Source organism: Mizuhopecten yessoensis, unplaced genomic scaffold, assembly GCF_002113885.1.
Source record: "Mizuhopecten yessoensis strain PY_sf001 unplaced genomic scaffold, ASM211388v2 scaffold9421, whole genome shotgun sequence".
Taxonomy (NCBI): Eukaryota; Metazoa; Mollusca; class Bivalvia; order Pectinida; family Pectinidae; genus Mizuhopecten; species Mizuhopecten yessoensis.
Window position 1 is genome coordinate 197086 of NW_018408039.1, and position 14094 is coordinate 211179.

Genomic DNA, 14094 nt, shown 5'->3' on the forward strand with positions numbered 1-14094 from the left:
ACATAGAAATTTTGTTAAATGAATGTACTGAAGTCAGTTCTGCAATATTCCTCTTCGAAAACGTTTTCATCAAAGTTCCCTTCTGTTGCAATGATATATTATAGACAGACGCCATCATGAGCAAGTTTCATACCAGTCATTATGTATATAACTTTGTTATATTGAAACTAAAATAGCAACATGGTGTAAATGATTCCGTTGAAAGAAACTATTTGGTAAACTAACGCCCTTTCAATTGATCAGGTTACGAAAATGTATTGTATTTTAATGAAAGCTACATTGTTCATAATTACTATTCAGATGATCTAGTGTCCGTTTTCCATGGTTGTTAATTTTGCCTCTTGAAGGAGCTTATGATAGATAGAGCTTCACCAGAAATAGCACAATATCCGGGCTGTCAGGAAGGACAAAAAACTGCATGCATGTTTTATGACATGGTAGATGACAGAGTGATATCAACCGCACACTATACACTGATTCATCACTTTAAATTAACGTAATATTTTGCAAGCAAGTATGAAAAGTTTCATGATTAACGCCCTATTACACGAAGTATCTAAGGGCATTCAATGACATGTGGCCATGTAGGTAGTGTATGTGCGTATTGGTGTTTGTGTGCTCGAGGTAGGGTATGTTGTTTTATTTTGTTTATAGTTGAATTTTACAAAAACAGGTTTTAAGAGATTGTGAACACACGGGACAACTCGTGGTTCATTGAAAATTGAAGCCAATACACAGAGTGTCAAAACGTAAATAAAAAGACTCACCTGTGGTTATAATTGAAATGTTATGATAAAACCTTTGAAGATCGCCCACAGCTGTCGCTTTAACGTGTAACCATATGCTTAAGGGTTCCTAATCAAAAACGCCAAGAGAACCTTAGCTTCTGTCAATATCTTGAAACTAAAATATTCTTAAGGTTGTGTAATATGGTTATAAAACAAAATATCGAGGGCATGAGAATACCTCCGTGGACTACTTTTCAGGAGGTAACAACAAGCTGCAATAAATACACCATTAATAAAGTCATTCGTTCTCCCCATCACGTGATTAGTCGTTTATATACATGTATGTCATCAACCAGTTAATTTTTTGCGATTCTTCTTCGAATTATTGTAAGCGTACTCACTTGAGCATTTTCCAATTTAAAGGCATTATCTACTATTAACATATTAGCACATTGAATAACTGGCGCTATGCGATACAATATTATGTAAAAGAAGACAATACATAGAAACTTCATAAAAGCAAAGCATTATTTAGCGCAATATTCAACGCATCAAAAGCTCTACAATAATAAGGACGAGATAGCGTTAGAAAAATTGATATCAGTCTCTTGCCAAACCTGGAGGAGGTTATGGATTTACAAGAAACAAGTTTTTGTAAGCATGATATACTTATCTGTTGTTTTGTTTTGATATGTCAATTTCACATTTATGAACGCTTTGTTTTAACACAAAACTCACATGGCAAAATAGCTATTTCCACACAATATAAATGGAACAATCACTATTAAGTATAAAGCTTTTTTACGTCCACTCAGAGTTACAAAGATAAAATATCTGATTTAAAGAGGCAACGCTTTTAATCTTAAAATAGACCTTTTCTTTTAAATCGCAAGAACATTTCACAACAGTTGAACATCCGATATACATTTAAATAGCATCCTCGTCACCGATGCTTATTGCACACAACTTATACGGTAGAATGCTATCAAATCCGCTCTGCTATAAATCGTGTGAGCTGGGATCGTTAAAAGCCCAGCCGAATGTAAATAATACAGTAACGTTATTTTCAGTCCATTTTCCGAGAACTTGGCATGTTAATAGACCATTGCTGCACACGTTGCGAGCGTTCGAAATCATAGATCAATTTGTCTTCAGATAAGTAAGGGTTTACAACATATATAGCTTAAGGCTACTTGGTCCATACATTTACATAGAGGTTCTCTGACGAGCAGGTCTCTGACGAGTAGCTGTTGGTTATTTGGTGTATCCAAATTTAGTTTGTTCAGTCTAAAGTTTGGATAAAACAAAAATAATTTAGACGCTGTCATTTGAAAACAAATATTTACCATCTTGGAATCAAAATGATAATCTTAGAATCATACATAACACATACAAATATTCATTCACACAGAAAACTAAATATTGAGAACATTGCACTTAATAACAGAGATACCAACTCTAGATCGATGCTTCATTTAACATTTCAACAAAATGAACATATTCATAGAGAATTAAATACAACACGTATTTAAATAAATCATGAACCTTACAAAGAAAAGAAAAACACCCGATTTTTCTACAAATGTCTCTTACGCATCATTGTTCAACTACAAGTAAAACACTACAGAGAGAGTGCTGTATTTTTGTCGTGCTTACAGTAATCTTCTCTTCATTTCATTCGTTGACCAGACAGGTCAGTTGGTTATAGAAACAGTATAATAATCTGAGGTCTGGTGTTCGATTCGTTTGTCTTCATAAAATGTCTTGCAAGTTATGGCGTTCTTTTAGGAAAACAAATATCGCAGCTATAGTTATTCAGGAATAAATATATGTCAATGCATTATTGCAGTTTTGGCGACGGTACGGGATACTTATACCAAGAATACTATGTTGTTTACAGACGCTTTAAAGCAAAGTAGTTATTTATGTACAGTAAGCATGTCTTTAATGAATGTAGATACTGAACTAACACAGTAGGAATTCAGGTCATGATGACATCAGTTAAACTCATCAACCTTAATTGATTTCGCCTGTGTCAGTCAACATGACGCTTCTATCAAGCATTTCCTATAATTTGTTGCGAATCTACTATAACATGTAACCGGTTGCTATGGTGCAACGGAGGAAACAAACAATTCTATGAAATTGAAGTCTTCACGTACATGTAAATTAAGGGTTTAGGAACGCATCTTATATATTCTTGAATTTATCATTATTTTACTAAACATGATCAGCTAGCACTGATTAGGAGCTTTCGATGGTGCCTAGTAATATTAATTCATTGGTTTTTGCCGCAAGGGTGGAATCTCAACCGCATTGGTATCAACGCCTATGTTTAAAAACATAGTTTAAAATCGCGAAATTTGCATTTTATTGCCTTCCTCTAGACGGTCATTCCAATTGATTGTAGTCATGTTGTGTGATAAGGAATTTAAAAGTATCTCTTACGCTTAAAATTCTTCTCTAAACATTTACAAACGTCGTGAACATACAACACCCATCTGTATACAGCTTATTGTCCTACATTCCAATAGGTTACAGACAGGAAAGCTATTATGTACACATGGTAATGGTCTTAAACCACCTAGGCAACTTAAAGTGGTTTGATTAAAATGTTTTCTTAAAAGTAACCATGTTTTATTTTATTTTGCAGAACTCAACTATGTATATGTCAGTATATCAATCATAAATAAGATATTATCCTACAACGTAAGTGAACACCTAGCCGAAAATCTTTTCAATAATTCATCTTTGTGCATGTACAGACCATGTCTAAAATTGGGCAAAAATAGAACATAAGCAAACGTAAAGAGCTTGTTGCATCAGAAGGTGAATCGAAAGATTGCATGGGCTAATACAAGGATTGTTTGCTAATTGGTTGAACTTTGGAGTTAATTCTTTACATTATTTGAGATCATATGGAGACGGATGCCTAGGGAGGTGTCACAAAAGAAGAGTAGTAAAGTAAAAATGAAAAAAAAGGCGCAATTGTTGCATGCGGGCAGCAGATCAATTTTGGTTTCCTCAATGTTCCTTAACCAAAAGAAGAAATCCCCCCAACTCTTCAGGGTGCCCAACATTGTTCGTTTCTCTACTATGACGTCACATCATGCGATACAGCAAGTCTATTCTTTCCAAACACTTGCACCTAATATGGACAATCTATTACAACATAGTGCATCCTTACATAGGCAACGGTCTTCATATATGTTGATCATTTGTGTGGAGACTTTATTCTGTGTTCAAACCACCTTTTTTGGGATGGTACTATCCGGGTCAATTTTAAAAGAATGCATGTATTAAGAGTCATCGTGTATCACAGCTACGATGTGGTAGTATTGATTTATTGATAAGGAACTCTGGTCGAGATACATACTAATTTTTGAATTAATGAAGAATTATATTATATGATAGTTGATTTTGTGCATATCTACTTCCGTTGTCTGCTATCACAAAAAAGCGTGCAGTAACGGTGTGCTTGTGATGTATTGCGCAGATAACAAACATAAAGATACTGACGAAAACCCCCGATTTTGCCGGGGTTGGGAGAGGCACAGTACATGTATCCCCTCTTTTCACATTCAATGCAATGTATTCAGCTTTTTAAGCAGAAGGTCACTACATCTTTAAATTTTGCAGCTTGCAGGTCGTTTCTACAATCTATTCCAAACTATACTGGTGTAGATATAGAGGAAGCAATGCCTGCATTCACTAATATCCTAGTAAATCCTATAAAAAAAATAATGAAATAGATATGTGCCGTCGTTCCAAAGTTCATTTGTATAAAAAAAACATATATACTATGTATGTTTGGTGTTTTAAGTTATCGCAACAGTGAATTAAGTCCACATAAAGACTGGTGCTCAGGGAACAAAAACTTTAAAAATAATAAATATAGATTGCAAGTTTTGCAACGTCGGCGGTACATCAAAAGGTGCCTGTTCAAAGTCCTGAAATTAAAAGTTCGAAAACTCCCGATTTTACCGGAGTGGGTAGAGGCATATTGTCTCCTCTGATGACATACAATGAAATGTAAATATTATTTCATCAGTTTGACGGGTATGAATTAGTGTAAACTTATATCGCTATGTTATGCGGCGCAAATAGTTGGCGTGATGGTCTGAAATTTGCGCGTGTTACATGTACGTGTCATTCAGGCGACGCAGGTAGAAGTAGGGAGACGTACAATTTGAGTTTGGCGGGTGTAGAATTTAAATGATTATATTTATTTTATATTTTATATACAGATATTGGTAATCAGTGATATGGGGAGTAATCTGGAAATAATTCACAATGGATTAATTTTTTGGTAAATGTAATAAATAAATGCAATTCTTTGTTTGTAGGTGAATACATGATTAATGTCCATAACACGTATTGTTGTGTTTGAAAATAAATTGTTTAATAAATCAGTCGTAGTGCCTCTGTCGCAGTGAGATACATCGCTATATTTTGTGTTGGTTATTTAATAGAGAATCATCTTTTTAAGCAGAAAGTCACTTCGTCTATACATTTTGCAGCTTTTGCCGACCCTTTCTATTTAATGTCAAAATCACGAGAGAAAAAGGTTCAATGGGTAAATCAATCTATTTGGAAAATGTATTCGTTCGTAATTCGTCTAGTGGGGCGAGTTGCAACCAGGGAAAAGGCTATAGACGTTGACGGTCAGACACTGAATTCTGGATTTAATTAACAAATCGTGTGCGATCCTGAACAACTCAGAAGTAACAAGTCCTCCGATGATCTATTATGACGTATGTTGGCGGGTCAATTACAACAAACATGCAATACTTTATTTTTTATTTTTTTCTAAAACATATATTGAATTGGAGATTTCTATCAGGATTTTGAATGATACCCACTCGATCCTCGTCAGTGATATCTTTCATATCTCGTTATGGTTATGCATGTGGTTATTCCCAGGGAAGAATTATTGCACACTTGATCAAAACCAATGTGGATTCCAAAGTTACATGTCGATGCAATGTGTTGGTACACACGTCAACACAATTGGGTGGGTTTATATGTCAATAGATCTTATCACCATATTGAAAGTTACGCCTTGTTGTTGTAGTAAAATTGTCTTCAAAACGTTCAGTACGCTTCCTGTTTGTTTTGCCTGTCTAAAAGCAAGCCGTCTGAAGTAGACTGGCGCTTTAATTACGCTTATTTCAAACTACTATAGATTTTTCGTTTTATTCTGTTGTTTGTTTCGTTGTTTTTAACGTCCTAGCAAAATGCCATTAAAGAACACGCCTCCATGTCTGAAATGTATGCCTGCATGTGCTCTAGATACAGCATGTTTGTGCATTTGCTTCTTTGCGATAGCGCAGTTTTGCTGGCGGCTTTAGAGTGCTTCCTCACTGACATACAATGTCGAAGGCACCCTTAAACTAATAATGTATTTAGTTCCACAGGGGATTAATGGCATTTTTAGAACTTTAGTTTATCTCAGCTTGGGGATGGAACTCATTGCCTTCCTCCCTTGGCGGAATTAAAAATATATAACCAAAGTGAGGTATCGCCAGGCAATGCACTACGAAGCAAGGTACACATCGAAGAAAAGAGTAAATAAGAAAGACGTCATGCAGTGGAATACATTAAGCCTATTCTTTTTCAAACCAGGCACGGGCTAGGTTCCCACATTATGTGACTGTTACAACATGCAGGGATGACGTACAGTCAACGCTATGTGAAGACGGCTGCCAGGAGAAACATGAAGATTTGGTATAAGAGAAATGAATAATTAAGTTACAGTGTTGCAACAATATCAATGTTCGTGTCTAATGTCCCCTTTACCAGAAGGCTCATATCACTTTAACTGTCGTGAGAACGATAAACATTTGAATATGGGATACAATAAAGTCCGACCTACCTGAAGGTTCAATTATTGGTCAAGCATTGCGTATATGCAAAGTGCAGATGTTCCAAAGATCAAGTAATGTAATCTTTAAACTTTGATATAGCATCAAGAAGTTATGAATTAATTAAACCTCACGAATTTTGCTGGTGTACAATATGTTTGCATGTAAAAATCAATTTTATAAATGATTTAATTGATGCGTTTATGGAATAAGTGTGTATGAAAACGAATGTGGTTAAGCACTTGTGATTTTGCTTCATTTATGAATAAGGCATTCAAATACTCTGTCCTCCCTTAAATCTCATTTTGCAGTTGTGATTTCACAAAAAAAGGAAATATTACACCTATCGGTTTCCGTAGTAAAGCGAAATACTGCATACAGTTTCATTACTTCCTGACCAACACGATGCTGAAATAATTTGTTTTGACGTCGTTCATTGTAAAGACATGTTATAAATCATGCGCAAAATGCAAACATATGATAGTAAACAGCAAGCACAGCATGGCTATTTGTTGTTAACAACAAACTGTAACCTCATGTAGTTTAAATGTGGTTTGCACTCGGTTTACAATTATAGTCTTTCCTCGCTTTTATTAAACGTCGTTTTGACAAAGCAGTAAGAAATAAATAGACCAAGATGCTGAAATAATTTGGTATTTTAACCTACTGGCCTTTTCGGACAACCAAGTCCTTATCTTTGGATCGCGTTTATATGCGAATTTCCCGTTGAGTAACACCTTAACACAGTGAGTCTTTGTAACGTTCGATCACGTGTCAACAGAGCGTGTGAAGTGCACGTGACAATAAAACACAACGGGCAGGTTTAGCGCCAATAGATGATTATACGCTTCAGATAACCCCCACAATAACGCTGTACTCTAAAGCAAGCCTGACTTGACACATTGCGTCAATAAAAAATGATATATCAGTTTCAAATCCCTTGGTGAATGTTTGCTCAACAAATGAAGTTTAATACGGGGGCTTCACTATTGGTCTGATTTCGAGCGTTTCTTCCTGTAACGCCCCGTTGATTCGTTATAATATCTTATTTGCCTCCCCGGTTGACAATTTTGATAAGAAATAACAATCACTGTATACTTGACGCGAATCCAATTATCACCTTGTTATGATATTATTTTTGTTATGAAATAAATAGTATTGCAAATAATAGGTTTTTCTACACAGTCTGTAATCATGGATGAATACATATATATTTCAATAAACCTTTAGTGTTACATATATCAAAACACAAAAATATATCGCTGCACTGAAAGTTCACATACTCATTAAAGACGATTACTGTAAGCTATCTTATCGATGATAGGTAAAAAATATACGCTTTAAATAAATAGTTAAAAAATACTTTTAAAGTTTACAAAAATATGCTGTGTTTAATTATCCTTTTGCCAGGTAGTTTAAATACAGTTTTCCTTAGAGCATAAATAAGGCAATATCTCTGACTAAAGTTAATGTAAGTTTCAGGCAGGGGACGTAGATTTTACAACTCTTGTTCAAATGTGAGTTTGCTCTTAATGACGTGCTCCCTGGGGACACGTTACACAGCAATGTTGCCTGTTTTATTACACACTAGTCTCAGGGAATGCCCCAACCGGTTCATGCAGGTATTGCTGTCTTCGTTTGCTTTGTATGGTTTTGTTTTTATTGGTTTAGAGTGTCCTATTAAGAGTTAAGATAATTAAAGCACGGGCCTCCATGTGTATGTACTTACGTGCGCTGGTGGAAGTATGTTGATGTATTTGCCTCCTCGCGAATTGCGCGGATCTGATGATGCCAATTTAGAATTATACCTCGCTGAAATGCAATGCCGAAGGCACCAAGCACAATATTTCAACCCGACATATATAAAACTGCAAACAGGTTTAACAGTTTACCATTGCCCTAAATGTTGATTGTTAATCAGAAAATGTACTATAAAGTACAATTTTTTCAGGACGTTGGCACATGTTTGTCCCGTCCTGGGGACAAAACCCATGGTCTTCCCCTTTTTGAAAGCGTTTAATACCTAAGAAAAAGGTGAGTTGTTGCCGAAAATACACTAGGAAACTACAATGTTGTCCACATCAATGGAAAATGACTGCAACCGACCTGGAAAGAGTTCTGCAAGGGATTTCAGCCTTTTGGAATTTCATTCCGCCAAGCATGTCATATTTTGAAATTTCCAGTTTAACGAATGAGACCACATTTATTAAGGTAATATTTAATCGGTTTTAAATGAAATAGAGATATCCAATGTAAGGCAAATACATCAAAGATTTATCTACAGGAAAACTCTCGTTTACTGCCGATCCATATCACGTTCATTTTTTCTCTCCTTTCTTCTATCTTAAGAATTCCGTTTTACGTCATTAAAATTACGTCAGTATTAAGAGGTTTTAGTGTATTGATTCGCCTTTCCTCAGAACGAGAATACTTGCACAGCATTTATATTTTAAGGTGCAAATGCTTGTCAAAACAAATAATGGGGGCTTTGTTGAACAATCTGTTTGCTTGTGATGAAGAGCAATACACAGTTTAAAATGTATTGGAAGGCCATACTTTCAACTTAAAAAGAGTTTATTAATAAAATTATAATTTATTCTTTCATAGTGAATATGACCCATCCTCGAAGTGCAATAATGTATAGAAAATCGATACACACCATATTATCTACTGTTTCACACTATGGTAAAAAGGCGCTCTCAGATTATGTATGTCTTTGTCCATTTATAGATTATATAACCGATAATGTGATTGAATGGACATATCAGTGGACAGCAATTTAGTTTATAAATTGTTTCCTCAACGAACTTACATCGTAACATACAGGATGCCCGGTGGAGTATTAACCTAATAACCTACTTTTTATTGATGGTTAACATTCCAATAAAAACTACTGATCCTTTTGGTTTACGGTGACATACTGATATAGCTGGTCAGTAATTTAACATGTTATTGGGCTTATACTTCCAGGAAATGATAGAAACCATATAAAATGTGTATAAATCAGTCCATGCTGACGGACAGTGTCCATTATGTTGAATTAAGGATCCCCGTACCACTTCCCAAAACTGTATTTCTGTTTCGGAAAACTGTTTTTTTTCCGACATGACTGTAGCTTTGATAATTTTTTTCTGACAAGAAACCCATACATGTATCTTGCGAGACTTACATGAAATAATGTTGAAAATTTAACAAACAAAACATATTCATCAATAGTGTAATTAATTAAAAATTAACTTGGCCAGACCGGATCCGATCCCCGGACATTACATGTATAGACCTATTACATACCATTATTGTTAATTGTTTCAATTATGGCAAAATTCCTGACAAATGGTGTCATAGCATTATTAATCCCATTTTGAAGGCGGGAAAAGACCCATTAGACCCTCTTAGTTATAGAGGCATCGCACTTATATCTGTTCCGTGTAAAATATATGCTGATATTTTAAATCATCGCTTATCTAAATGGTTAGAAACTAATGATATACTTGCTGATGAACAGAATGGTTTTAGAAAGAATAGAAGCTGTCTAGACCACCAGTATATATTGTACTCTATACTTAATAATAGGAAAAGCAAGAAACAATCTACTTTGGTATGTTTTGTTGATATGAAGAAAGCGTTCGACAGTGTAAACAGAGATCGTTTATGGTGTAAACTAGAATATTTTGGCATAAATGGTTATTTTTTAAATGCAATAAAATCTTTATATTTTAACTATGAATGTAGTGTCAGAGTCAACAAACTTTTAACCCCACCGATTACAGTGCATAATGGCGTAAAACAAGGCTGTAACGCCTCGCCAACATTTTTTTCCATGTATATAAATGATTTAGTAAAGGAAATTAATGATTTGAATTGCGGTATTAAAATTGATGACACCTGTATGATTTCTATGCTTTTGTATGCGGATGATATTGCAAACTAGCCTCATATGCATACAATACTCTCCTTCTCTCGTCCTTCCCCTCCATAGCCCATCCCTTAATTCAATTTTGCATATATCTGTTGTGTGTGTCCCAAAGGGTTGCAACGGGAAGCTGCAGTATTTACAAAAATCTACAGTGCAGTGGGACAGGTATACTGAAGACCAATACTTTTGTAATCATCTGAGCGTTACACACAATTGCAGTTTTGTAGCACTTAGTCTTAAATGTTATACTCTGTACATAAGTATAGTATGTTTGGAGAATACAGCTTTAAAAGTAAGAAAGTGATGTATCAGATATAATAAATATGTACAAAGTTCGTGTGAAATTCTAACTATATTAATATACAGTTTTACCAAAATACGTCTATCTATAGTTGCAGAAAAGCGAAAAGAAGACAAATCGACTGACTAACTGACGGGCAGCTTAGAGCATACCAAGTTGAAAAAGGGGCTACATGACAATATTGATCGTCTAGATCAGTGTACCAGATCAGAAAATCAATTTGTAAGGGGTCCCAACTTAATATCCTCTTATGATCAACCAGATAATGTTCAGGTTGTCAGGGTTTTTGTTTTTTTTCGTAACAGCTATGGTCATTTGAAGACGAACAATGTTTGCATTGTGGAAAACCGAAGCTCTCAGGGAAAACCCACCGACTTGCGGCCAGTATCTGCCGACTGTCAAACGTAGGCCTCGAGCCCGTAACCAAGTGGTGCAGGGCTAATGATCCTAGACGGTCAGGCGCCTAAACCACTTGTCCAACGTAGCCCTCAGTCATCAATATACATTGGACTGTCTTAAGAAACAAAATTGAAGGTTTAAAAATAAAGTAGAAAATGAAACAGATTAGTAAATGCAGTTCTGGTATTTTTTGCAGAACATATATTATTTCATTATCTTTCATGTTAAAAATTGAATTTAGAAATATTGTACAACGTTATGAAAATATCCTGAAATGTATGGATCATTTACAATGTAGAGCATGCAGCAAAACAGTACTTGGCGACAGCATAATATGTTACCGTATACCGTACCGTAGTCATTCTCGTGTATAATATAAATTCTGTTAAAATACAATATATCTGGTCACGGTATGTTAGTCTATGTGTCAGTTGTCAGGCTGTGCGTTTCTGCAACTAACAAAATTATCAACTTTCATCATACTTTAATCAGATTCCAGGGAATGAAGACACGGAATCTTCCCCACTAGGTATCAGTAACGTTTCTCTCGTATGTAATGTTAGAGATCAGAGATTCGCCTTCCAGAAAGTTGTACATACAATGATACAGATACCGTAAGGGATTGTAGTGCAGATTGTCAGCAATATTCAAAGTAATTATATTAGAACATAACGGTTATCACATCATGTCAATTATGGCTAATTGTGGATGACATTTAGCTTTCCTTTCCTTTCTCGATCTTTGGCAGCCATTTGCGTCTAGTGTACGAAAGATTAGAAAATATCGAAGACATCAATTTTAAGGTGACTGAAACAGTGTGTTACCTCTCCTTATCTGGTGTGTGTATGTATTTTTGGATTTAACGACCTAGCAGAAACCGAGGTTATGAACTCTTCTGGCATCAAATAGAGAAAAACAGTGCTAAGACTCTGACTCTAAGTCAAGAGATATACTAAAAGTACAACATGAAAAAAAAAAGAAAAAAACATTTTACGATCTCCAGTGAACATCAAGCGTTTTACATCGAGGAAAAGTGTATATAAACCTTTTATATAAGACTTTGCAGCATCTAGCTTTGGTTTGTTTGTGTTTTACGTCCTATTAACAGCTATGGCCATTTAAGGACGTGCCAGGTTTTGGTGTTGGAGGAAAGCCGGAGTTCCCAGAGAAAAACCACCGACCAACGGCCAGAACCTAGTGAATGCCCCACGTAGGCCCCGAACCCGCGACCTGGTGGTGGAGGGCTAGTGGTAGCAGAATGTCAGACGCCTTAACCACTTGAACATCGCGGTCCCTTAATTTGCATCTAGGAAATCTAGTCACAATGAATTTGTGAGGATTTAAAAAAATAAAATCACTAAAATATGTATAAATGAAACACATATCTAAAATTTGTATAAAAGGGACTGTATGGCTAGTTCGTCCAGAGAGAATCCCATTAGTTCTACTAAAGGCTTAAGGTCGCTTGAAAGAAAAGCCCATGAAGCTACAGGTCACTTGATAAAAAAGTCGAAATCTCACTTTGGCTAAAGGTTATTTAAAGTTATTGAACCTCACGCGGCTAACGGTCACTTCATTATAAAATCCATGTGGCTTAAGGTCACTTGAAAAGTGTATAATACAGGAGCAAACACAACAAAGCTCCTTATAACGCTACAAGTTTACAGGTGCTATCGGAGAGAACATTGCTATCGATCAGTATGGTTACGCTAACAAGCTGTAACTGAGGAACGTGATGATCTGTGGAACGTAAGCTGAGACATAAGATCACGCCATAGGGATACGGTACCAGACAAATGGCCTGGGTACTAAGTGACGTCGACAGGTACCAACGTCAGGGGAAATTTCCACCTCTCGTTTGGAAATACTTCCGTCGTTAGTGCAAAACCTCTGCGAAATTATTAGCTTTTCTTTATACACGTACGCATATTAAAGCAATATGGACACGAAACACTATAACATAGTCATTAATAAGGCCAGGAGTGTTATAATTATTGTACAATTGTACATGGCGTTGCTGCATTTTGATCAAAACGTATTTGTATTCTCAAACAGAAAACGTGTCAATTAATCACTTGCTCTTTATTAGATTGCGCTTATCTCTACATTTTGGTCTCAGAAAAATGGATTTTCGAATCAAAGTCATTAGTTAATTGTTAAAACATAAAACCGTTAAAGTGTAGTTTTATCAACCAACCGACGAAAAGATTTCACACATAAAAAAGGGTGAACAATGAAAATATTTAACTTGTTTAATGAATTCACTATAAATATGTATTAGTGGACATTTTCTCGTGTGGACGCTTAGTGACATTTTAAACCTATCGCTGTGTGGGAAATTTTGGCATAGGCAATAGTGCCGATATCTCTATATTATGATTTTATTATAATTCATATAATCTATAAATAGACACTTTCAAGCTAATTACTCAACGCGAACAAAGCGAACATGCCCACACCGCTAAATATTTCATTACAAAAAAATACAGATTTTGAAACACAATCATTTGTAGTAGGGCTATCTCAATGTTAACTTAAATGTTAATGAGCAGTAATTGGGAATAACTCTCTCAAAAAACCGTTCGAGAAAAAAATGTTTTTAAGAAATATCGATTATTGACCAAAGTTTTTCCCGTGTTCATGTCCACAGCGATGGCTCTAATGTAAGTATCCAAGTTTTCAAAAACAAGGGGAGTGTAACACCTCTAGTTTTCTCACGACGCTTTATCCTATCGCAAACTTTTCTTTGAATTGTCTCTCCAGCACTTTACACTGTGATGGATTAAAACAAGTAACTTCAACTTCTACTTCGCTTGTTACATTATAGTATTTCGTACACCACCTCCCCCTCCCCCAAGTACACCACTACCCTCATTGATCGCCCCC

General features: G+C 35.6%; 1 protein-coding gene across 1 annotated transcript in view; it reads right to left on the reverse strand.

The window, feature by feature from the left end:
• LOC110458061 (corticotropin-releasing factor receptor 1-like) overlaps window positions 1-14094 on the reverse strand; it is a gene marked incomplete at its 5' end in the record, with an annotated part of 139928 nt that overhangs the window by 125339 nt on the left and 495 nt on the right. The window lies entirely within an intron of this gene.